General features: G+C 37.7%; 1 protein-coding gene across 22 annotated transcripts in view; it reads right to left on the reverse strand.

Annotated features, from left to right (window-relative positions):
* sei (seizure) overlaps positions 1-25,915 on the reverse strand; it is a 668,222-nt gene that overhangs the window by 141,744 nt on the left and 500,563 nt on the right. For 5 of the 22 annotated variants that reach the window (XR_011391990.1, XR_011391991.1, XR_011391989.1 and 2 more), the window contains exon 14: positions 3,896-4,032. The exons of the other annotated variants lie outside the window; for them this stretch is intronic. The gene's annotated coding sequence lies outside the window, so the exon portion shown is untranslated. The remainder of the gene's footprint in view (positions 1-3,895; positions 4,033-25,915) is intronic. 22 annotated transcript variants of the gene reach the window in all.

Raw genomic sequence — 25,915 nt, forward strand, 5'->3', positions numbered from 1 at the left:
AAAAAAACTTTGACCGTGTTTTTGGATTAAAACAGCGACTTTGCACTGTATTTTCGTATGGTATTTATTGTTGTATTCTAGTTTCCCTGGTCTCATTTGATAGAATGGAAGACATATTACAGAAATTGAGATGATTTTGACTGGTTTTACAATGCTAAGCGTCCAATGCACGTCAACTGGTGAGTCTAATATTCTTTCACAAGTGCTCCGATATTATTTATACCATTTTTACACTAATGCAATAGTCTGCATAACAGTAAATCTTCTACTTTTTGTGAGAATAAAAATTCAAAATGGAAAGCAAAAGAATGTAAGAGGGGCATGGGGACGTGACTAATAAACAGAGGAAATGTTATTTTAGTGCCAGGAATGTCTTTCTTGTTTATTCTGGACCCTAATGGAAATTGGCATCTTTTGAAATTTGTGTGAAATTGGCAAAATCGCTAAATTCTGACCACTGTATTGGATAGTTGACATTGGTAAATGGGTGGTTTCTTGTACTCATTCGATAGAAAAAATGAAGTTCTAGTGAAATAGGCATGATTTTTGTCGACTAGTACAATAGAATTGGCTGAAAATGGGGCTCAAAGTAGGCAAAATCGCCGATGCGTAAACATCGTCGACAGCTAACTTCACGAGAGCATAATTCCGTAAGTTTTCCATCAAATTTCATACTTTTGGTGTCATTATGATCGGGAAAAGATTCTCTATCTTTTCATAAGATTTTTTTTTTTTTTTTTTTTTTTAAATTGGGGGACCCTGAGAACAAGTCTCTGAGAGGGCCTGTGGACCCTGAAAGGGTTAATGTGACCTCAGACACTCACTTGACCCTAAGAGATTTTTGGAAAGAACACTTCAGTATCCTCCATTGCATAAGCCTTATAGGTAAGGCTTGGGAGGGAGTGACTACCAGGACTTTGAACTCAGCTTGGAGAAAATTGTGGCCCGATTGTGTCCACAAGAAGGATTTTGAAGGGTTTGTGGCTGACCCTAATGAGCCTATGTCAGTTGTGAACTCTATTGTGGCATTGGGGAGTTCCATGGGGTTGGATGTGAGTTTGGAGGATGTGGAAGAGTTGGTGGAGGACCTCAAGGAAGAGCTAACCACTGAGGAGCTGCAAAAGCTTCAGCAGGATCAGCAACAGATCGCAACTCAGAATCTTGCTGCAGAGGAGGAGGAAGAGAGATGGAAGAAGGTGCCTTCTTCAGAAATTAAGGAGATTTTTGAGATGTGGAGTAGGATGGAAAGATTTATGGAGAAACATCACCCTGAGAAGGATGTTGCAAGCCATATCAGCAACTTGTACAATGACAGAGTCTTGGCCCATTTTAGGGAAGTTTTAAAGAGACGCCAGAAACAGACCTCTCTGGACACTTTTTTTGCGAGACAGGACACCAGTGACTCTCAAGCTGGTCCTAGTGGCATTAAGAAACAGAGAAGAGACGTAACCCCAGAAAACCACTTGGTACCTGAGGTGTTGATGAAAGGGGATTCCCCTTCCAAACAGTAACTAATCCAATCTCTCTCCTCCTCCTCCTCCTCCAGTCTTCCATACACTAAGAAGAATCGCCAATAAAGGTAAGTGTTATGTTGTTAATGTTTCATTCATCATGCTCCATTGTATTGTTTATGTACTACATCTATATTTCATGTAAAAAAATTTTTTTGTTTTAATAGTTCTGGGTGTCAGGAATGAATTAATTGTATTTACATTATTTCTTATGGGGAAAATTGATTCAAAAATCGTCTTTTTCGATAATTGTCGCACTTCCAGGAACGGATTAACGACGATAAATGAGGGACCACTGTATATGTGTTAAGAGTTTTCATGAGGATAGTGAGGCTCAGGTTAGGGTGTGTAGAAGAGAGGGAGACTACTTCCCAGTAAAAGTAGTTCTTAGACAGGCATGTGAAATGTCACCATGGTTGTTTAATATATTTATAGATGGGGTTGTAAAAAAAGTAAATGCTAGGGTGTTCGGGAGAGGGGTGGGATTAAATTATGGGGAATCAAATACAAAATGGGAGTTGACACAGTTACTTTTTGCTGATGATACTGTGCTTATGGAAGATTCTAAAGAAAAGTTGCAAAGGTTAGTGGACAAGTTTGGGAGGGTGTGTAAAGGTAGAAAGTTGAAAGTGAACATAGATAAGAGTAAGATGATGAGGGTATCAAATGATTTAGATAAAGAAAAATTGGATATCACATTGGAGAGAGGGAGTATGGTAGAGGTGAATGTTTTCAGATATTTGGGGGTTGACAGGTCAGTGGATGGGTTTATGAAGGATGAGGTTAACCACAGAATTGATGAAAGAAAAAAGGTGAGTGGTGCATTTAGGTACATATATGTAAAGACAAAAAATGTTATCTACGGAAGCAAAGAAAGGAATGTATGAAAGTATAGTGGTACCAACTTTCTTATATGGGTGTGAAGCTTGGGTTGTAAATGCTGCAGCGAGGAGGCGGTTGGAGGCAGTGGAGATGTCCTGTCTAAGGGCAATGTGTGGTGTAAATATTATGCAGAAAATTCGGAGTGTGGAAATTAGGAGAAGGTGTGGAGTTAATAAAAATATTAGTCAGAGGGCTGAAGAGGGGCTGTTGAGGTGGTTTGGTCATTGAGAGAGAATGGATCAAAGCAGAATGACATGGAGAGCATATAAATCTGTAGGGGAATGAAGACGGGGTAGGGGTCATCCTCAAAAAGGTTGGAAGGAGGGGGTAAAGGAGGTTTCGTGGGCGAGGGGCTTGGACTTCCAGCAAGCATGCATGAGCGTGTTAGATAGGAGTGAATGGAGACGAATGGTTTTTGGGACCTGATGAGCTGTTGGAGTGTGAGCAAAGCAAAAAAATATAGAATGTTGTAACTTATGATGATGTAACAAAGTATTCTCTTATGGAAATAAAATAAAATAGCTGCCACAATCAAGATTGCACTCTCAGAGAGGACAGCCAAAAGAATAAGCACAAAACAAAGACAGAAGTTGAAAATAAAGACATCGCTCAAAATGTAAAGCATTCACATTTACTACTGAGCATACTATATACTGTATACAGGACATTCAATGGAAATATTAACCCAGTCCTAAAATTCTTCTTGGAGAGCTGTAACAGAATGCAGACACAATACAAGTAACAAATATTTTTTTTGATATCTCATGTTCAGCTCAACCTGAGTAGAGACCCAGTGCAAATAAAAAGTCCAAAAAATATGAAACTTTCTCATAGAAGATTCTAAAATGTTCCTTATCTGTCAACTGCTTCAAAAATAGTTAAAAAAAAATCTGAATTTGCAGTAAATTTACATTGGCTAAATATAAATTCAATGTGCTTATCCAATTCCAATTATTTCTAACCCTCAATCATTATTATAACTAAATTTGTCAATACAGTTTCATATTAATCTCTCTTCACATTAACATTGTTTTTTTTAATGTACAGAGTTTTGTTATTTAAAATAATCATTATAATTAATAATCTTATTTTCAGACAACTTATTTTTATTAAACTCAGCATCCAAATTATCTAATTTCAACTATACAATGTCAAGTAGTTCTAGATTCTAGTTCTAGTCTGCCTGAGATGCTCTGCATAACCAGGAGCCAATTTTGTTACAATTCTGTGTATTTCCAAAATAAAATTTGCCTGTGCTTGTTTTTTGTTTAGTGCCCCTGTCATCACTTTCATAGGAAATGGTCTTAGTTACTGGAATACAACCACTGGAGGAGAAGGTCAAAGCCATCAACGAGTTAAATCATCTCTCATCACTACGAAAACTAAAAGAATTCCTAGATATTGCCAACTTTTATGACATTTTCATTCCCTGCTGCACAAACATCTTCTATCCCCTCTGTGGACTTCTTTGTCGCCATCAAGCACGAGATCGCGACACTCACCTTCCTCGCCCACCCTGCTCCTGGTGTTCCTATCAGCCTCTTCATGGATGCTTCCTCCACCACCATTGGTGCTATTCTCCAACAGCTCAACAAGGACAAGTGGTTGCCCATCGTTTTCTTCTCCAAGCAGCTGTTCCCTGCGGAGGAGAAATATAGCACTTTCGACAGGGTACTTCTCGCCGCCAATGCTGCCATTCAATACCTCTGCCACTGCCTTGAATTGAATGCCGAAAGTTCCACATTCTAATCAACTTAAAACCCCCAGCTGTACACCAATACTGCCAAGAATGATTCTCTCTCTAGAATCATTCATTTCCTAGGATGCACCTTACAATTCAACACAGACATATGACACATCATGGAAGCTGACAACGTGATAGCTGACTTTATCACTACTAAACACTACAACTCAGGTTTAGTCATCTTTTCTGTGTTAGCAGCTGTTTACCAATGGGACAGAGACCTACTCTGATATCAAGGACCCTCCTTTGCATTCTAGATTAATTATAGATGTCCCACTCTCTGCCTACAGTCAGCCTTGCCTTTGACACATCATGACCTGATGCTACTCATCCCTACATTCTGTAACCATTCTGCATAGAGATCTTCAGTGCCTTCCGCTTCCTTTACTGCCCTAAAATTTGAGGATCATAGTGGACTCTCACTGAATGAGTTGTCTGTCCTGAAATTAATATGCAGTCCCTACAGTGTCAACAATCTAAAGCTCACAATCACACCCTGTCACAACTCAGCCAGTTCTTCCTCCTCTTGGGTTAGATGCAGTTCATATTGATATCACTGAAGAACTTTTAAATTGCATGATGCCTGCTACCACATAAATTGTGCAGATTATTTCTCCAGATTGTCCACAGTCGTTCTGATGCTTGGATAGTCTGACTTAATTTACTACCTATCCTTTCCTCCTCAGAAATATCTCCTGAATCAGTATACTTTCTACTGTCATCAAGGACAAATGTGGTAAATTCAAGTCAAATTTCTGGAGGAACCTAAAGTAGCTTTGAGGCACTATTTGCCACCATAATGTGGCATACTACCCAGTATCCAAGAGCAGGGATAAAAGGTTCTACCAGAAACTTGTGATTCGCCCTAGTCTTCAAGCTTAGACTGATCAGCTTCCTCTGGTCCTCCTGGCCTTGACTAGAAGAAGAATTAAGACTTTTTTTTTTTAACTAATTAAACTAAATGAACTTCTCATTACAATATTCCTCACTGCTCTACTGGACCTTTTTACTGAGATGTAAATGCTTTGTTCTACCATGGTTGACGTCAGCCCTGCCCAATCACAGAACAACTCAACCTAAAGAGTTCACTGGAACCTCCAGTGTCAGTAACACCTTTAGCCATGTCCACAAAATGCTGCTGCAACCTTAGGAAAAGCCCTTCAAGACAGTTTAAAAAGTGCCCAAGAACTTCACATTCAATAAGCACAACTGAGATCATCTCCTTATGACTTTTCTTTAGTACAGTGGACCCTCACCCAATGGCGGCATCAAATAATGGCAAATTCGTCTAATGGTGCTCTTTGGCATAAAAAAATGTCTCTACCAATGGCTGAAAACTCATCTAACAGCGTTCATCCCAAACTTGTCCATGCGGCAGGAGCGCGGCCTGAGCAGGCCCAGCCACTCCTAAGACTCCATGTACAGCCAGTGTGTCAGTGTTTACAAGCCGTTTTGGTCAATTCCAAGTGTACCTGCTATATATTTTGTATTATTCCAGTGTTTTTAGTGCTTGTAACTGCTAAATAAGCCACCCTGGGCCCAAAGAAAGTTTCTAGTGCCAGCCCTGTGATGAAGAAGGAAAGAAACACAATAAAATTCAAGAAAAAACTCATAGCAAGGTACCAAAGTGGAGGAAGAAGAGAGAGGGGAGAATGTGCCTTCTGCAGTGATTCATTGATTCTACGATACTAAAGCAGCAGGTATCGATAAAGGCTATAGTGCCAGCCAGCGATAAAGTGTAGAATTAACAGTGTAGCAAGTAAGTTAAGCAAGTAAGTGATAGAAAAACGACACGAAAGTAACTCTCCAAAGTTGTTGGATGTGTGTACATCTGCTGAACATACACCGGCCTGCTATCTTTCATTACCCTAAACCTCTGCCAGCATCTCCTCCATCAAACTAACTAATTAATCTAACATCTCTTCCAAGGTAAGTGTAAATATAAAAGTGTAAGCATAAAAGTAAATATATTAAGTGTAAATATAAAAGGACCCCAATGGAAATACGTAAGTCACTCTGACTTTATTGGGTTAACCTAGGTTCTCTACACATATGCTGCTATGTATGATAATCTATGTAATTGTATTTGTGTATACCTGAATAAACTTATTTATTTATAAATTAAAATGTAAATATTTCTTATTTATAAATTACATACATTGTATAAGTGTGATGGTGTTGGTGGCAGAAGCCTTCACCAACACGGCTTCTCTCAATGGCGGCCCTTAAACCCAACAATAACACTTGCACCATTTACTCCTCTCATACATTATGACATATTTTATTCATTCTAGAGTATATATGCATCATGTTTTTACGTTATTAACCCTTTGACTGTTTCAGGCCCCTCTCTGAAACTGTCATTCTATGTCGCTCAATTTTTGAAAAAAAAAAAATTATTTTTCTTACGAAATGATAGAGAATCTTTTCCCGATGGTAATGACACCAAAAGTTCGAAATTTGGTCGAAAACTCATGGAATTATGCTCCCGCGAAGTTAGCGGTCTCGGCGACATATGCGTATCGGCGATTTCGCCGACTTTGAGCCCTATTTTCAGCCAATTCCATTGTTCCAGTTGACCAAACTCATAGCTATTTCTTTAGAACTCCATTTTATCTATCAGCTGAGTACAAAAAACCTCCCATTTACTAATTTGGACTACCCATTATGGTGGTCAGAAATTGGCAATTTGGCCAATTTCACGCAAACTAAAAAAGATGACAATTTCAAAATAGGGTCCAGAATAAACAAGGTAGACATTTGTGGCACTAAAATAACATATGCTCTGTTCATTAGTCACATCTCTAGGCCCCTCTTATATTATTATTGCTTTCTATTTTGATTTTTTATTCATACAAAAAAATACAAAATTTACTGTTATGCAGACTACTGCATTATTGTAAAAATGGTATAAATAATATCAGTGCACTAGTGAAAGAATATAAGACTCCCCAGTTGACGTGTATTGGACGTGTGGTGTGATTTATTTACTCCTGAACATTGGTAAAAATCGAACATTTCCGCTACTTTGAGCTCAGTTTCAAGGTCGTTTTCATCGTCAAAGTAATGAAAATCATCTCTATTTCTGTAATATGTTTTCCATTTTATCACCTAAGACCATGAAAACGCGAATACAATGATAAATACTATACGAAAATACACCTCAAAGTCGGCATTTTATTCCAAAAAAACGATCAGAGTTTTTTTTTTCTCATTACGCAATGTGTGCTGCAGGATTTTTTTTATGTGGTGCACACTGACCACACAGACCCATTCTCTCACATGTGGGCCTACTAGGTTTCTCCCGCTTGATTTGAAGCCGCTAGAATTATTGAGTATATATACGTCAGAAACATTGGCTCGTAAGACGTATTTATACGTCGAAAACAGTCAAAGGGTTAATATTGTTTATAATGTCATATTAGATGAATTGTGATAGATAAATAAGATGATATTAGAGATGATATTAGCTTCATATTGAAGCATTATAAACTTGTGTCTGTCATACACTATGTGTCTGTCATACACCAACAAGTCGAGTCAATAAAGATAAGTCAATAAAGGTAAGTGTGATGTTAAATGTTCATTTATCCATTTTATTAGTGCTTTATATTTATTTGTCATTGTTTTCTGTATGTATACAGTGGACCCCCGCATAACGATGGCATCGCATAGCGATTTTTCCGCATAACGATTACTTTTATCGCAAAATTTTTGCCCCGCATACCGATTAAAAACCCGCATACCGATTTTCGTCCGAGACGCGTCCAATGTGCCCTCACATGTGCCGGCCGTCCCATTGTTTACCAGCCAGCCTCCGCGGTAACATCCAAGCATACACTCGGAATATTTCGTATTATTACAGTGTTTTCGGTGGTGTTTCTGGAAAATAAGTGACCATGGGCCCCAAGAAAGCTTCTAGTGCCAACCCTGTGGTAAAAAGGGTGAGAATTAGTATGGAAATTAAGAAAGATTTTGAAGGGTTTGGGGCTAACCCTGAGAAGCCTATGCCAGTTGTGGAATCCATTGTGCCTACTTCAAAGATTAAGGAAATGTGTGCAGAGTGGTTTGAACTGCAAACCTTTATAGATGAAAATCACCCTGACACAGCTGTTGCAAGCCGTGCTTGTGACTATTTCAATGACAATGTTATGGCCCATTTTAGGAAAGTCTTGAAGAAACGGGAGGTACAGAGCTCTATGGACAGATTTGTTGTGCGACAGAGGTCCAGTGACTCTGAAGCTGGTCCTAGTGGCATTAAAAGAAGAAGGGAAGTAACCCCAGAAAAGGACTTGCTACCTCAAGTCCTAATGGAAGGGGATTCCCCTTCTAAACAGTAAGAAGATAATGCTCTATTTATATTTAATCTTTAAAAAACATATTTTTTGTTAATACTTTTGGCTGTCTGAAACGGATTAATTGGATTTCCATTACTTCTTATGGGGAAAATTAATTCAACTAACGGCAAAATCAACTAATGGCTAGCTCTCTGGAACGGATTAATGTCGTTGGTCGAGGGTCCACTGTATCTTATTTTCCTCAGGTATTAAAGTTAATGTACCACATTTTTCAGGCACTATATTACCCTTACAGGTTTAGCAGTTCCTCATGATTAATAGTACTTTGCTAACTGCACTTGCTAATAAGTAACTCTTTCACTGTCCAGACCCCCAAAATGAAAGTTGCTCTCAATGTCCAAAAATTTCACAAAAATAAAAACATTATTTTTTTCTTCTGAAATGGTAGAAAATGTTTTTCTGAAGGTAATGACACCAAAAGTAAGAAATTTGAGGGAAATCTTATGGAATTATGCAGGCATAAAGTTAGCGGTCTCTACACAATTTATGCACCAGCAATTCTGAATATGAGTCCTGTTTTAAGCCAATTCCAATAGGCCAGTCAACCAAATTCTTAGTTATTTCACTGGTATGCCTTCCATTCCATCAACTGAGCAAAAGAAACCACCCATTCAACTACATCAACTACCCTATAAAGTGATCAGAATTCGATAATTTAGCCAATTTTATACAAAATTATCCATAATAAATAATGTAGACATTCCTGGTACTAAAACAACATTTTCTCTGTTCATTAGTCATATACACAGGCCTCTCCTATATAGATTACATCTGCTTTCCATTTTAAATTCTTAGTCACACAAAAATAGATTTACTCTATTTTTTGGATAAAAAAATATAACTATCAAAGACTGGTCATGATTTAGATTGCCTCCAATAATTAAGTCAGACCTACTAAAAATCCATATAGAGGCCTTTCCCCTCCTCTGAAATATTGGCAAAAATCGAATATTTCTGCTACTTTGAGCTCAGTTTCAAGCTACTTCCAGCCCTGAAACCAATCAAAATCATCTCTATTTCAGTAGCATGCCTTCTGTTTTATCTCTGATACCAAGAAACAGCCAATAAAAACAGAAAATCCAAGAAAACACTGCAAATTTGCCGTTTTAAACTATACACACAGTCAGTTTCATTTTTCCCATCATGCACTGCATAGGGCAGGATTTTTTAAATGGTGCACACAGACCCACTCATTTATGTCTAGGCTAAAATTTACTGCTCACAACTTATCTGAGCCGAGTTGAGCTCATAATGTAGAACTACACCAAGGACCCTAGTCTCAACGATGTAGTTCTACATGACAGACAGCTAAAGGGTTAAAATAAATTTATTTATTTATGAGCTATTCAAGGAAGTTACAGTAGTTATACATTACACTTGACTGTGTTAGTCATTTTGATCTTATTATATACAACTGATGGCTCAGAAAAAAAAAAAATATTAAAAACATTAATCATGCAATGCATTTCAGGCAAACTAATCAAAAGGTTTACACACTACATACATATTTCTTGTTGATCCTGCTAACTTTCAGTCCAGTGCCTGTTGTCCAGCAGGGTTCCCCACCACCACTGATGGCTGTTACTGCAGGATTCACTACTACCATTGATAACTGTTACTGCAGGGTTCCCACCGCTATTGATGGTTGTTACTACAGGGTTCCCCACCATCACTGATGGTTGATACTGTAGGATTTCCCATTATCATCACCGATGATTGTTACTGCAGGGTTTCCAGTGGCAGCTTGTTCATACGAGCTGCAGAGTCCCCAGATGCTCACCGCCAGATGTATGACTTCATCAACCTTATGCTAAAATAATTTGTAACTGACAAATATATTACAGGAAAAATCTGTTGTATGTTATTTTTGATGTATTTATTTTTATTTTATTATCACACTGGCCGATTCCCACCAAGGCAGGGTGGCCCGAAAAAGAAAAACTTTCACCATCATTCACTCCATCACTGTCTTGCCAGAAGGGTGCTTTACACTACAGTTTTTAAACTGCAACATTAACACCCCTCCTTCAGAGTGCAGGCACCGTACTTCCCATCTCCAGGACTCAAGTCCCGCCTGCCGGTTTCCCTGAACCCCTTCATAAATGTTACTTTGCTCACACTCCAACAGCACGTCAAGTATTAAAAACCATTTGTCTCCATTCACTCCTATCAAACACGCTCACGCATGCCTGCTGGAAGTCCAAGCCCCTCGCACACAAAACCTCCTTTACCCCCTCCCTCCAACCTTTCCAAGGCCGACCCCTACCCCGCCTTCCTTCCACTACAGACTGATACACTCTTGAAGTTATTCTGTTTCACTCCATTCTCTCCACATGTCCAAACCACCTCAACAACCCTTCCTCAGCCCTCTGGACAACAGTTTTGGTAATCCCGCACCTCCTCCTAACTTCCAAACTATGAATTCTCTGCATTATATTCACACCACACATTGCCCTCAGACATGACATCTCCACTGCCTCCAGCCTTCTCCTCGCTGCAACATTCATCACCCATGCTTCACACCCATATAAGAGCGTTGGTAAAACTATACTCTCATACATTCCCCTCTTTGCCTCCAAGGACAAAGTTCTTTGTCTCCACAGACTCCTAAGTGCACCACTCACCCTTTTCCCCTCATCAATTCTATGATTCACCTCATCTTTCATAGACCCATCCGCTGACATGTCCACTCCCAAATATCTGAATACATTCACCTCCTCCATACTCCCTCCAATCTGATATCCAATCTTTCATCGCCTAATCTTTTTGTTATCCTCATAACCTTACTCTTTCCCATATTCACTTTCAATTTTCTTCTTTTGCACACCCTACCAAATTCATCCACCAATCTCTGCAACTTCTCTTCAGAATCTCCCAAGAGTACAGTGTCATCAGCAAAGAGCAACTGTGACAACTCCCACTTTATGTGTGATTCTTTATCTTTTAACTCCACACCTCTTGCCAAGACCCTCGCATTTACTTCTCTTACAACCCCATCTATAAATATATTAAACAACCACGGTGACATCACACATCCTTGTCTAAGGCCTACTTTTACTTGGAAATAATTTCCCTCTTTCCTACATACTCTAACTTGAGCCTCACTATCCTCGTAAAAACTCTTCACTGCTTTCAGTAACCTACTTTTTGATGTATTTATAGGCAAATTTTTTATTTTTTCTTGAAACGAGGTAAAAATTATTAAAAATAGAAGTTTGATGTGGTATGATAGTATAAGTATTACTGGCATTACATCTGGCAGTGAGGAACTGCATTCAATGCGGGTACATATATGTGAACGCTTATCATTATTAAATTTAGTTTACTTTCAAAAATTATTATTTTAATAACATTTATTATGTTGTTCTATGAGGCTTGCAGTCACGCAGTCCACCCATTCTATTTTTTGAAGAGCCACAACTGAGGGTTTCCGACTATCATCACTGATGGTTGCTACTAAAGGGTTCACTCCCACCAGTGTTTACTCCTTCCAGACCTGCACCAGAATTTTCTCTTCCTTCTGCTGAGGATGCTTCAATTTCAAGATGAATTTTTTTGCTTCTCTTCAACTATGAGAGCCAATTCCTGTGATAAAGCTTCCAGTAATGATATTCCTCCGGTTGATGTGCAAGCTCTTCCACTTCTAGTTCCCATCAAAATGGTGACATCAATTTAGTTACCTATATGAAGTGCTCTGGTTCCTCAATTTAGTACTCTCAACATTTCCTTGACTCTCCAACAACAGTCATACAGGAGAGAGAGAGAATGATCATTATATTATAATTATTATTATTATATTCAAGTTGAGGTGCTGAAACCACAAGGGTCATACACCTAGGAAATGGGAAGGTAACTCTAATTTTCTGGATCACAAGCTCCTCACTAACATCAAGATACCTCCTTCAAAGGAATGGAGAAGTGTAGCTGTGATTTCTGCAGTTGCAAATGTGAATAATGCATAGATAGACAGTGGCACAACACAAGTTGACCAGTTACAGTGCAGAATGTAGGTGCACTTCATTCAAACTAGTGCTGATGACAACAACAACAGTAACAGGTCAAGATCAACCAAGTAACATTACTAACAACCTGGTTGTCCTTCAGTGCCTTATCACCCTGCTGACCACAGTCTCTGTTAAGTCTGATAAGACAATAATATAATCAAATTAAATGCCAAACCTGAATGTTAAGTTTAAGAATATATACTGTAGTGTAATGTTTGCTATTTTATTGATGTTTCTTTGTTCTTACAACACAAGTCACTCTTAAAAAATACACTTGTGCCCCTACTAACACTGTTGTATTTCTACAAGTCAGTAAATAAACAAATTTGTTTTAATTTGTATGTATTTATACAATGAAAAATTATATATACCTACAATATAATTGTGATGACTGGTACAGTGGAACCTTGGTTTTCATCATTAATTCGTTCCAGAAAGCCTGACGAAAACCAAATTCAATGAAAACTGAAGCAATATTTCCCATAAGAAATAATGTAAATCCAATTAATCTGTTCCAGACACCCAAAAGTATTAACAAAAAATACATTTTATAGAGAACAACTATAGTTTTTACATACAGACAAAAATGAGAAATAAATATAAAGGACTAATGAAATGAATAAATGAACATTTAATATCGCTTTTACCTTTATTGAAGCCTTTGTTGGCAAATAGAAGACACAAGGAGGGCAGAGGGAAGAGGAGGAGATGCAAAATTATTTAAGTAATACTCTCAAATTAGAGTCTCAGGTAACAATGTTTTCCATTACATTTATTAACAAGATTGTAATTCTGTTTTGGATATCTGCAAGAATGTAACTGCACGGAAATGTCTGAGTCACAATTTGCTCCATTGAAAAAATACTGAAGAATAACTTCCTAATGATTGATCAATATGATAAGGCAACAGAAGGGATACATTCCAACCCTCCTCCAACCAACGACCAACCTAAATGTGACCTAATTTTATAAAATAACTACAATAAATATGATTCTTTTTAACACACTGGCCATCTCCCATCGAGGTAGGGTGACCTGAATAAAGAAGAAACGCTTTCACCATCACTCACTTTATTACTGTCTTGCCAGAACCATGCCAACAATACAGCTCAGATGCCCCTCCAAATTGCAATATCCTCACCTTTCTTCCAGAGGGCAAGCACTGTACTGTACTTCCCAACTCCAGGACTCTAAGTCTGGCTAACCAGTTTCCCTGAATCCCTTCATAAATGTTGCCTTGCTCACACTCCAATAGCATGTTGTCATAAAATTCAATTGCCTCCATTCACTCCTTTCTAACATGCTCACATATGCCTGTTGGATGTTCACGTCCCTTACATAAAAAAAATCTCCTTTACCCCCTGCCTCCAACCTTTTCTAGGACACTCTCTTTTCCTCCTTCCCTCCACTACAGATTTATGTACCCTCCAAGTCATCCTAGGTAAATATTTTATTTACCTAAAAAGAAAGTCCTCCACTCTAATAATTTTTCTTACAAAGTTTTAGTACAACACTTACTCTCTCATTTCTCCTACCCTTGATGATGTACAGTACTAAGTACTTTAAGCACTGCACTGTGCATGGAAATCTTGTATATAATTTGTTTAAACAGTGAAACAGCTGCATCACTTTTACCCTTTTCTCAACCTGGCAGTGCAACATTCTTGACCTCAATACAATGATTAACAAAATGAGTCCCATCTAAAAATAAGGTACAGGTCCTCCATCACAAATCCGGCATGATTGGGACCTGTAGTGTGCCGGATTACTGAGTTTGCCAGTGGTTAGGTACTTTTTGTCATGAAAGCAATCAAAATCATGTCTATTTCTGTAATATATCTTCCATTCTATCAAATGAGTCCAAAAAAAATGAGAATACTACCATAAAAAACATACGAAAATATACTGCAAAGAGGCAGCTAATGGCTGAGAAGTGAACTCCCTTATTTATCGTCCGTCTTTTTTGTTTTTGTTGTATGTTAAAAGCATCTTTCCATCATACATTGCCCATGTTTCAATGACATAGCCCAACAAACAACCGAGAAAAAAAAATATTTACCAAAAATCATATATGGCAAGCCCAAGCCAGATACTGGAAATAAGTCACTTTGTCTGGCTTTTCTGGGTTATCCTAGGTTCTCTATACATACACTGCTGTGTATGATAATCTATGTAACTGTATTTGTGTATACCTGAATAAACTTATTTACTTCTAGTCTGTCAACTGAGTACAAGAAACCGCCCATTCACTTATTTCAACTACCCAATAAAGTGGTCAGCAATTGGCAATTTGGCCGATTTTGCACAAATTTTAACAGATGCCAATTTCAAAATAGGGTCCAGAATAAACAATGCAGACATTCCTAGCACTAAAATAACGTTTTCTCTGTTCATTAGTCATGGCTCCAGGCCATTACTCTTGCTTACCATTTGGAATTTTTATTCACAAAAAAATAGAAGATTTACTGTTATGCAGACTGCTGCATTATTGTAATAATTGTATAAATAATGTCAACCCATTCTTGACTCCGTACTGGAATTTAGACTGGCAGGCGGACAGGTATTGGACGGTGAAGTCATTTGTTTACTCTTGAGCTTCGCTAAAGAATAGAACATTTTCGCTACTGTGAGCTCAATTTCAAGGTACTTTTCATCATGAAAGCAATCAAAATCATATCTATTTCTGTAATATATCTTTCATTCTATCAAATGAGACCAAACAAATGAGAATGTAACCATAAAAAACATACGAAAACATACCGCTAAGCGGCCGTTAATGGCTGAGAAGTGAACTATTTATAGTCTAATTTCTTGCATTTTTGGTGTAAGTTAAGAAGTATCTTTCCATCATACATTGCCCAAGTTTGAATAAGATAACCCAACAAACAACTGAGAAAATAATATAATAATAATAATAATACACCTACCATCCGACTTACGACCTGCTCGACTTACGACTTATCTTACAACCACTCGACTTACGACCGTGTTTTTTATGCCAAATTTCTGGGAAATAAACAACTATTTGTGTCGTACACAGTGTTTATCCTAAACCTTACAGTATAAAATACAGTACTTACAGCATAAAAAGTAAAGTAAAACATGAAATACCAAAATAAAACAATAAAATAAAGTCATTACAAAAATGTTTTGTTGATATTCAGTAGTAAGTTCGACTTACGACCATTTCGGCTTACGACCGGTTTCTCGGAACCGAACTCGGTCGTAAGTCGGATGGTAGGTGTAATAATAATAATAATAATAATAATAATAATAATATCTTTATTTACTACACATACATGAAGTACAAGGTATACAGGCCTAGCTGATATCAGTGACATACTACTATATAGAAAGCTGCTTGTTATGCAGAGTATTTCAAGAAAATTAGGTCAGTGTCCCAGGATAACACCCACACTAGTCAACTAACACCCAAATACCCATTTACTGATGGGTAAACAGACAACAGGTGTAATGAAACATGCCTAATGTTTCTACCCTGGCTGGGAATCGAATATTTACCAAAAATCATATATGGCTAACCCAAGCCAGGTACTAAAAATAAGCCACGTTGACTTTTTTGGGTTATCCTAGGTTCTCTACACATATGCTGCTATGTGTGATAATCTATATAGAGAAAATAACTTTTTTGTTTGAGGTTTATGGTGCAGTACAAGTGTATATCACAGTTAGCCCTGTGCTACACTCCATTTTCTCTAATATAAGCCCCCAAGACAGGGATAGGAGAATTCTTCTTCTTCTTCTTCTGTTGGGGTTTCAGGGCCACTGACAGCATAGGCCGTATCGAGCCCGGCTGTCCAGTGCTAGGAGAGGGAATATCGACCAAAGTGGAAGAATGTCTTGACTAATATCATATGTCTCTGACACGTCCTGAAGCCAGCAGGAAGGAGCAGGTACAAGCCAATATCTCCTGACGGTCCAGAGGGGGAAACCCCTCCCCGTTGAGGAGGATAAGTAGAGTGAAAGTGTGCACCCCAAGTGTGCGCAAGGCCGCACGGAGAGTAGTCCGTGCAGAGTGATAACGTGGGCACCACAGTAGGAAGTGTTCCACCGTCTCAGGCTGTGAGGGACACCACTGGCAGTACGGAGAGTCCGTCATCCAAAGGCGATATAGATGAGCCAGCAGTCGCGAGTGCCCAACTCGAAGGCGAGTAAGTACAACGTCCACCGAGTGGTTGGGATGGCGAGCCCAAGGGCAGGGGACATTAAAAGTTCGGACAGAGCCCAACGCCGAAGAAGAGAGGGAGCGTGCAAGGCCCTCTTGCCACTGATGATGGATTCCCTTCCAGACAGCCCTTGTGAAATCACTATGGCCCAGGGCAAGAGGGGTAACAGTAGGAAGTGTGTGCGCGTAGGAGAATGGTACTTGTATATCTAGTATCCTCTTCATACCTCCGTCAAACTGCTCGGTATTATGCCAAATATTATTCATTCTGGAGTATTTAACATGTTTTATGTTATTTATATTGTTTATTATGTCATATTAGATCAATTGTGATAGACAAATAAGCTGTAGTGTTGATATTAGCGTAATAATAAAGCATAATCAATCGACAGTGGCTTCAAAGCCACCTTATCTTTAATGGATAATGTACTGTGTAGGTGCTTTACATAATGAGAAGCATTTCTTTTATTCATTGGAACCATGGCTAGGGCTAAAAGTAAGCAGGTTAAAACAATAAATGGAGAAAAAGCAATTGGAATGACTCATGCAGGAAGTAGCACCACCAAACAGTACCAGCAGGTTGGTGTGGCAACCCTGGAAATTTGAAATTATGCTAGCCAAAATTAGTGCTGAATAACTGAAGGAACCGAATAACTGATTGCTGGATCTATGATGGCGGACCTGTACTATGCTTTTCACTTATTTTGATAATTTCCCCATATACAGTAATGTATTTGCCTTTTTTTCTATTTCTATGACATAAAATTAGAGTGCAAGAGTTTTTGAGAAATGAAACATTTTGAAGAGATAAAAAAGAGCTACATTACTCAGTCATGGGTCATCTTGCAAAACTAAAGGATGAAAAGTATCCCCTATATTACCATGTTAGAATTATCTCAGTTATCACAGATTTGCTCTTCCAGTTAGGTAGTGATGGATGAAGTAGCAAGCATCGTCTGAATTTTTTATTATTTAACTGATGCGTACAAGCTGCCACAACACACTGCACAAAATAGCAAGCAGCTATCACAAAGTATGACTTGATAAGAAACGCTTATACTGTACTCTCACAAAAAAAAAAAAAAATTCAATGACGACAGTCATAAAACATATAATCAGATATGAGAAGCATGACAGAGATATTTAAATTGAACCTGGAAGCTCATAAGAGATGCCGCACATAAAACTATCACACTACGGTATAAAAGGGCACTCCCTCAACTACCTAAAGTCATACCTTAACAACAGAAGCCAATATGTGCACACAAATGTAGCAAACTCTTCCACACAGCCAATTACAGTTGATGTCCCACAGGGACACCAACTGTATTTGCAGATGACACTACATACGTCTTCTCTCACCCAAGCCCAGTCATACTAGCCAATACTGTAAATACTGAATTACAGAAAATATCTACCTGGATGATGATTAACAAACTTACTCTCAATATTGACAAAACCTACTACATTCAGTTTGGAAACAGAGCTACAGATGTTCCTCTTAACATAATGATAAATGGATAACCTATCACAAAGCTCACAGAGGGAAAATTCTTAGGAATCCACCTTGATAACAGACACAAATTTCAAACAGATGTGCAACAAATTCCCAAGAAAATCTCCAAGACCGTAGGCATACTATCGAAGATACGGTACTATGTTCCACAATCAGTCCTCCTGGCCCTATATCACTCACTCATTTACCTCTATCTCACCTATGGAATCTGTGCATGGGGCTCAACAACAATAAATCATCTCAGACCATTAATTACCCAACAAAAAGCTGCAGTCAGAATGATAACAAATTCCCACTCCAGGCAGCATACTCCACCAATATTCAAAACTCTAAACTTACTCACTGTACAAAACATCCATACTTATTATTGTGCCTACTACATACATAGAACACTAAACTTGGATATCAACCCTCCCCTCAAACTTCCCCTTACCAACCCCAACAGAACACATGACCATAACACAAGACACAGATCACTCTTTGATGTTCCCTGTGTCCATCTCACACTATGTAAAAACTCAATTCACATGAAATGCCCAAAAATCTAGAATTCATTACATGTGAATATAAAAGACACTGTCTGTTTATCAATTCAAGACTCTTCTTAAAAACCACTTACTCAACCACAACTAAATAAATACTAAATAACTGAATCTCATAAATGTATAACCTGTGACCCTATCAAACTATGTTTTTTTTTTTAATTACATTACCTAATATAATACTCCATTCTCTTGAATGCACAGTAGCTCATCTAATGACCATATGACCTGTTTCTGCACTACAAATCATTGATTTTACTCGATCTGATTCGATTATACATTGTTATGCTACAAATTTGTACAACTTTTATGCTTCTTATTTGAAATACTTATTTGTATTTCATGTTGTAATTTGTTTACTGTAATTTTTACCACTGAATATATCATTGCTTAGTTAATCTTAAGTTAATTTTAAGCCTGCCCATAATGCTCTACATACAAGGGGCTTTTGGCATGTACACCCAATCACTATATTTCTTTGTACAACTATGTATAATGTCCAAATAAAAAATAAATAAATAAAATAAATAAATCCATTATTCACACTTAAAATTACAGTATCTTAAAATTTTCTGACGCTTTGAAAATGCCAAAGTTTGTACAGTACAGTGTTAGTGAGCAACTATACATATAAAATTTTATTCTGAGCTAAGCAATATTTGTGCCATAACTTTTGAGCATCCAATTTTTCTGATAATTAGACTTAAGAAAGTAAATCTGAATACTAAAAATTATTCCAGTTTTTGAGATCTATTCTTTTCCTTTCATAAACACACAAAAATATTTTTCAGAGCTGGTCCATGCATAACAGATGTAAGTTAGAGCCTGACAGATGATTGAACAAGTCATAATTAGGTAATCAAGGTGTATAGGTTAATAAGTAATTAACAAGTATTGTAATCATTAATAAGCAGACCTCTTAGGTGGTATGATAATAACTTATGACTATTCTAAATCACATATATATTAAAAAAGAAAATCTAAAACACATTTAATAGTAAGTTAGCATACATACACTTAGTAAATAAAGTTTGCTAAAAAAAAGATAGTCAAAAAATAAAATGTTGATTAAGACAGGAAAGTCTCAAAACATCCATGACTGCTTAAAAAGGTCATGCCACTAGGGCACTAATACATATAACACAAATAAATTTCATTAACATAAACAGATGATGAAAATTAACTGGAGTATATAGTATCATTCCTGGAAACAGACTGAGACAATAAAAGTTTAATTAAATAGATTAAGCTAGTGTTAACATCTGAGGAAGATGAAGATCAGTGATAACTTAAGGAAAACGAGTTCCATGAAATAAAAAAGAAATTTATTTAATTAAAGAAAACAAATAATTAAATCTGCAAAACATCACAATATGAAGTACCCACTGAGCTTCTTCAGCCCACATTCATTAATAATCATGCCCAATCACCAAATTAACATTAGCAAATTGTTATGAGAGAATAATCATGAACTTCTACAACCAATTTCAGGCCCACATTAACCAAAGAACAGTTTTAACATCAGTTGCTAAGCTACAGTGTTTGAATGGTCATGTATGTACATATGGACAAGCCCTTCAATTAACCCTTAACCTGTGGAATACCCAGATAAAAAATTCCTGTGGGTCGGGGGGAAGATATTTTGAGGAAAAAAGAATTCTTATAAAATGAAAGAGATTATTTTTTGAATCAAGTAAAACTAAAATGAATAGAATCTGACAAAAATCTTACAATGACTTAAAAGCGCCTGCGATATTTACATTTTTTAATTTATTGACGCTGAGATGAGACTATTTTTTCTGTTTTTGTAATTGCCTTGTACACTAGTTTCTTGTGATATTAGATGTGTTGAAAGGTGTTTCAGCACTTAAACCAAGGAGAGAGAGAGATGCATAGTCCGACACTGCCCCACTTGGAATATTATGGAATATGTAGTAGGTTGATAAACAGCAGCCACCCAGGGAGGTACTACTGTCCTGCCAAGTGAGTGTAAAATGAAAGCCTGTAATTGTTTTACATGATGGTAGGATTGCTGGTGTCTTTTGTCTGTCTCATAAATATGCAAGATTACAGGAACGTCTTGCTACTTCTACTGACACTTAGGTCACACTACACATACATTTACACATTTAATTATACACACTCATTTGAGTTTTCTTTAATTTTATCTTAATAGTCCTTGTTCTTATTACTTTTCCTTTTATATCTGTGGGGAAGTGGAATAAGAATCTTATCTCCATAAGCCATACCTGCCATAAAAGTCAACTAAAATGCCGGGAACAATGGGCTAGTAACCCCTTTTCCTGTAATGATTACTAAAAAGAATAAGAAGAAAACTGTCAAAGTAGGATGTCTGAATGTGCGTGGATGTTGTGCGAATGATAAGAAAAAGATGATTGTGGATGTTATGAATGAGAAGAAGCTGGATGTCCTGGCTTTAAGTGAAACAAAGCTGAAGGGGGTGGGAGAGTTTCAGTGGAGAGAAATAAATAGGATTAGGTCAGGGGTATCAAATAGTTAGAGCTAAAGAAGGAGTAGGAATAATGTTGAAGGACAAGCAAGCTATGGCAGGAAAAGAGGGAGCATAAATGTATTAATTCAAGGATTATGTAGAGTAAAATAAGGGTGGGATGTGAAAAGTGGGTTATAGTAACCATATATGCACCTGGAGAAGAGAGAAGTGTAGAGGAGAGAGAGAGATTTTGGGAAATGCTGAGTGAATGTGTGGGGAGTTTTGAACCAAGTGTGAGAGTACTTGTGGTTGGGAATTTCAGTGCTAAAGTGGGTAAAAATGTTGTGGAGGGAGTAGTAGGTAAATTTGGGGTGCCAGGAGTAAATAAAAATGGGGAGCCTTTAATTGAGCTATGTGTAGAAAGAGGTTTCGTAATAATACATATTTTATGCCAAGGCATAAATAGAGGCTCTCTTTCCATTGCATTCCGCTATTGTATATACACAATCTCAAAAGAGGATAAATAAAAGAGGATAAATAAACATACAAGATATGATATAACACATAATGAAAGTAGTTTGTTTGATTATGTATTGGTGGATAAAAGGTTGATGGGAAGGCTCCAGGACAAACATGTTTATAGAGGGGCAACTAATATATCGGATCATTATTTAGTTGTAACTACAGTCAGAGTAAGAGGTAGATGGGACAAGAGGAAAATGGAAACAACAAGTAAGAGAGAGGTGAAAGTATATAAACTAAGGGAGGAGGAAGTTTGGGTGAGATATAAGCAACTATTGGTAGAAAGGTGGGCTAGTGTAAGTATGAGTAGTGGGAGGGGGGGTTGAAGAGGGTTGGAATAGTTTTAAAAATGCAGCATTAGAATGTGGGGCAAAAGTTTGTGACTATAGGAGGGTGGGTGCAGGAGGAAAGAGGAGTGGTTGGTGGAATGAAGTAAAGGGTGTGATAAAAGAGAAAAAGGTAGCTTATGAGAGGTTTTTACAAAGCAGAGGTGTTATAAGAGGAGCAGAGTATATGGAGAGTAAAAGAAAGGTGAAGAGAGCGGTGAGAGAGTGCAAAAGGAGAGCAGATGATAGAGTCGAAGAGGCACTGTCAAGAAATTTTAATGAAAATAAGAAAAAAATTTGGAGTGAGTTAAACAAGTTAAGAAAGCCTAGGGAACGAGTGGATTTGTCAGTTAAAAACAGAGTAAAGGACTTAGAAGATGGGGAGATGGAGGTATTGGGTAGATGGCAGGAATATTTTGAGGAACTTTTAAATGTCGATGAAGAAAGGGAGGTGGTAATTTCATTCATTGGCCAGGGAGGTATACCATCTTTTAGGAGTGAAGAAGAGCAGGATGTGAGTGTGGGGGAGGTGCGTGAGGCATGACATAGAATGAAAGGGAGTAAAGCAGCTGGAACTGATGGGATCATGACAGAAATGTTAAAAGCAGGGGGATATAGTGTTACAGTGGTTGGTATTTTTGTTTAATAAATGCATGAAAGAGGGGAAGGTACCAAGGAATTGGCAGAGAGCATGTATATAAAGGGAAGGGGGACAAAAGAGATTGTAAAAATTATAGAGGAATTAGTTTACTGAGTATACCAGGAAAAGTGTACGGTAGGGTTATTATTGAAAGAATTAGAGGTAAGACAGAATGTAGGATTGCAGATAAGCAAGGAGGTTTTAGAGTGGGTAGGGGATGTGTAGATCAAGTGTTTACATTGAAGCATATATGTGAACAGTATTTAGATAAAGGTAGGGAAGTTTTCATTGCATTTATGGGTTTAGAAAAGGCATATGATAGAGTGGATAGGGGAGCAATGTGGCAGATGTTGCAAGTATATGGAATAGGTAGTAAGTTACTAAATGCTATTAAGAGTTTTTATGAGGACAATGAGGCTCAGGTTAGGATGTGTACAAGAGAAGGAGACTACTTCCTGGTAAAAGTAGGTCTTAGACAGGGATGTGTAATGTCATCATGGTTGTTTAATATATTTATAGATGGGGTTGTAAAAGAAGTAAATGCTAGGGTGTTCAGGAGAGGGGTGGGATTAAATTATGGGGAATCAAATACAAAATGGGAAATGACAGTTACTTTTTGCTGATAATACAGTGCTTATGGGAGATTCTAAAGATAAATTGCAAAGGTTAGTGCACGAGTTTGGGAGGGTGTGTAAAGGTAGAAACTTACACCCTCTCTCTAAAATCTTTGAAAAATTAATCCATAAGCATATCTATTCCTACCTCATCTCCTACAACATACTCATCCCCTGTCAGTTTGGGTTCAGGCCTAATAAAAATACTAATGATGCCATTATCCACATGCTAGAACATATTTATACAGCAATAGAGAAAAAAGAAGTCCCACTGGGGATCTTCATTGACTTACGCAAAGCTTTCGATACAGTTGACTACAGCTTACTCCACATAAAATTGTTGCACTATGGTATAAGAGGGCACTCCCTCGACTACCTAAAGTCATACCTCAGCAACAGAAGCCAATATGTGTACACAAATGGGGCAAACTCTTCCGCACAGCCAATTACAGTTGGTGTCCCACAGGGAAGTGTCCTAGGCCCTCTTCTCTTTCTCATATACATAAATGACCTACCAAATGCATCGCAACTACTCAAACCCACACTATTTGCAGATGACACTACATACGTCTACTCTCACCTGAGCCCAGTCATGCTAGCCAATACTGTAAATACCGAATTACAGAAAATATCAACCTGGATGAGGACCAACAAACTTACTCTAATCATTGACAAAACCTACTACATTCAGTTTGGTAACAGAGCTACAGATGTGTCTCTAAACATAATGATAAATGGATCACCTATCACAAAACTCACAGAGGGAAAATTCTTAGGAATCCACCTTGATAATAGACTCAAATTTCAAACAAATATACAACAAATTTCCAAGACCGCAGGCATACTATCGAAGATACTGTACTATGTTCCACAGTCAGCCCTCCTGGCCCTATATCACTCACTTATTTACCCCTATCTCACCTATGGAATTTGTGCATGGGGCTCAACAACAATAAACCATCTCAGACCACTAATCACCCAACAAAAGGCTGCAGTCAGAATGATAATAAATTCCCACTACAGACAACACACTCCACCAATATTCAAAACTCTAAACCTACTCACAACACAAAACATCCATACCTATTACTGCACCTACTACATACATAGAACACTTAATTCTGACATAAACCCTCCCCTCAAACATCTCCTTACCAACCTTAACAAAGCACATGACCATAACACAAGGTACAGATCACTCTTTGATGTTCCTCGTGTCCATCTCATGCTATGCAAAAACTCAATGCACATAAAAGGCCCTAAAATCTGGAATTCATTACCTGTGAATATAAAAGAAACACTGTCTGTTTATAAATTCAAGTCTCTTCTCAAAAATCACTTACTCACCCACAACTAAATAAATACTGAATAATTGTATCTCATAAATTGTATCTCATATATGTACATATCTCATTATTGTATCTCATAAATGTCAACCTGTGACCCAATCAAACTTTGTTACTATTTAACTTCATTACCTAACAGAATACTCCATTCTACTGATTACACAGCAACACAGTAAATGACCATATGACCTGTCTTTGTAATACTCATTTGTACTAAATTGTTATCTGTTTTACAATAATTTTTATACCACTGAATATATCATTGCTTAGTTAATCTTAAGTTAATTTTAAGCCTGCCCATAATGCTCTGCATACAAGGGGCTTTGGCATGCTGCACTTTAAAAATTGTATTTCTTGTACTTCTCTGCATCATGTTCAAATAAATAAATAAATAAATAAAGAAAAATTGGATATCAAATTGGAGAGAGGGAGTATGGAAGAAGTGAATATTTTCAGATATTTGGGAGTTGACGTGTCAGCGGATGGATTTATGAAGGATAAGGTTAATCATAGAATTGATGAAGAAAAAAACGTGAGTGGTGCGTTGAGGTATATGCGGAGACAAAAAACGTTACCTATGGAGGAAAAGAAGGGAATGTATGAAAGTATAGTGGTACCAACACTCTTACATGGGTGTGAAGCTTGGGTTGTAAATGCTGCAGCGAGGAGACGGTTGGAGGCAGTGGAGATGTCCTGTCTAAGGGCAATGTGTGGTGCAAATATTATGCAAAAAATTTGGAGTGTGGAAATTAGAAGAAAGTGTGGAGTTAATAAAAGTATTAGTCTGAGGGCTGAAGAGGGGTTGTTGAGGTGATTTGGTCATTTAGAGAGAATGGATCAAAGTAGAATGACATGGAGAGCGTATAAATCCGTAGGGAAAGGAAGGCGGGGTAGGGGGTCATCCTCGAAAAGGTTGGAGGAAGGGGGTAAAGAAGGTTTTGTGGGCGAGGGGCTTGGACTTCCAGCAAGTGTGCATGAGCGTGTTAGATAGGAGTGAATGGAGACAAATGGTATTTGGGACCTGACGAGCTATTGGAGTGTGAACAGGGTAATATTTACTGATGGGATTCAGGGAAACCAGTTATTTTTATATAGTTGGACTTGAGTCCTGGAAATGGGAAGTACAATGCCTGCACTTAACCCTTTGAGGGTTGACAGGCCCTCCCCGAGACTTGTTCTCAGGGTCGGCCAAATTTAAAAAAAAAAATTATTTTTTCTTATGAAAAGATAGAGAATCTTTTCCCAATCATAATGACACCAAAAGTATGAAAT

This window comes from Cherax quadricarinatus, chromosome 14 (genome assembly GCF_038502225.1).
Source record: "Cherax quadricarinatus isolate ZL_2023a chromosome 14, ASM3850222v1, whole genome shotgun sequence".
NCBI classification, from domain to species: Eukaryota; Metazoa; Arthropoda; class Malacostraca; order Decapoda; family Parastacidae; genus Cherax; species Cherax quadricarinatus.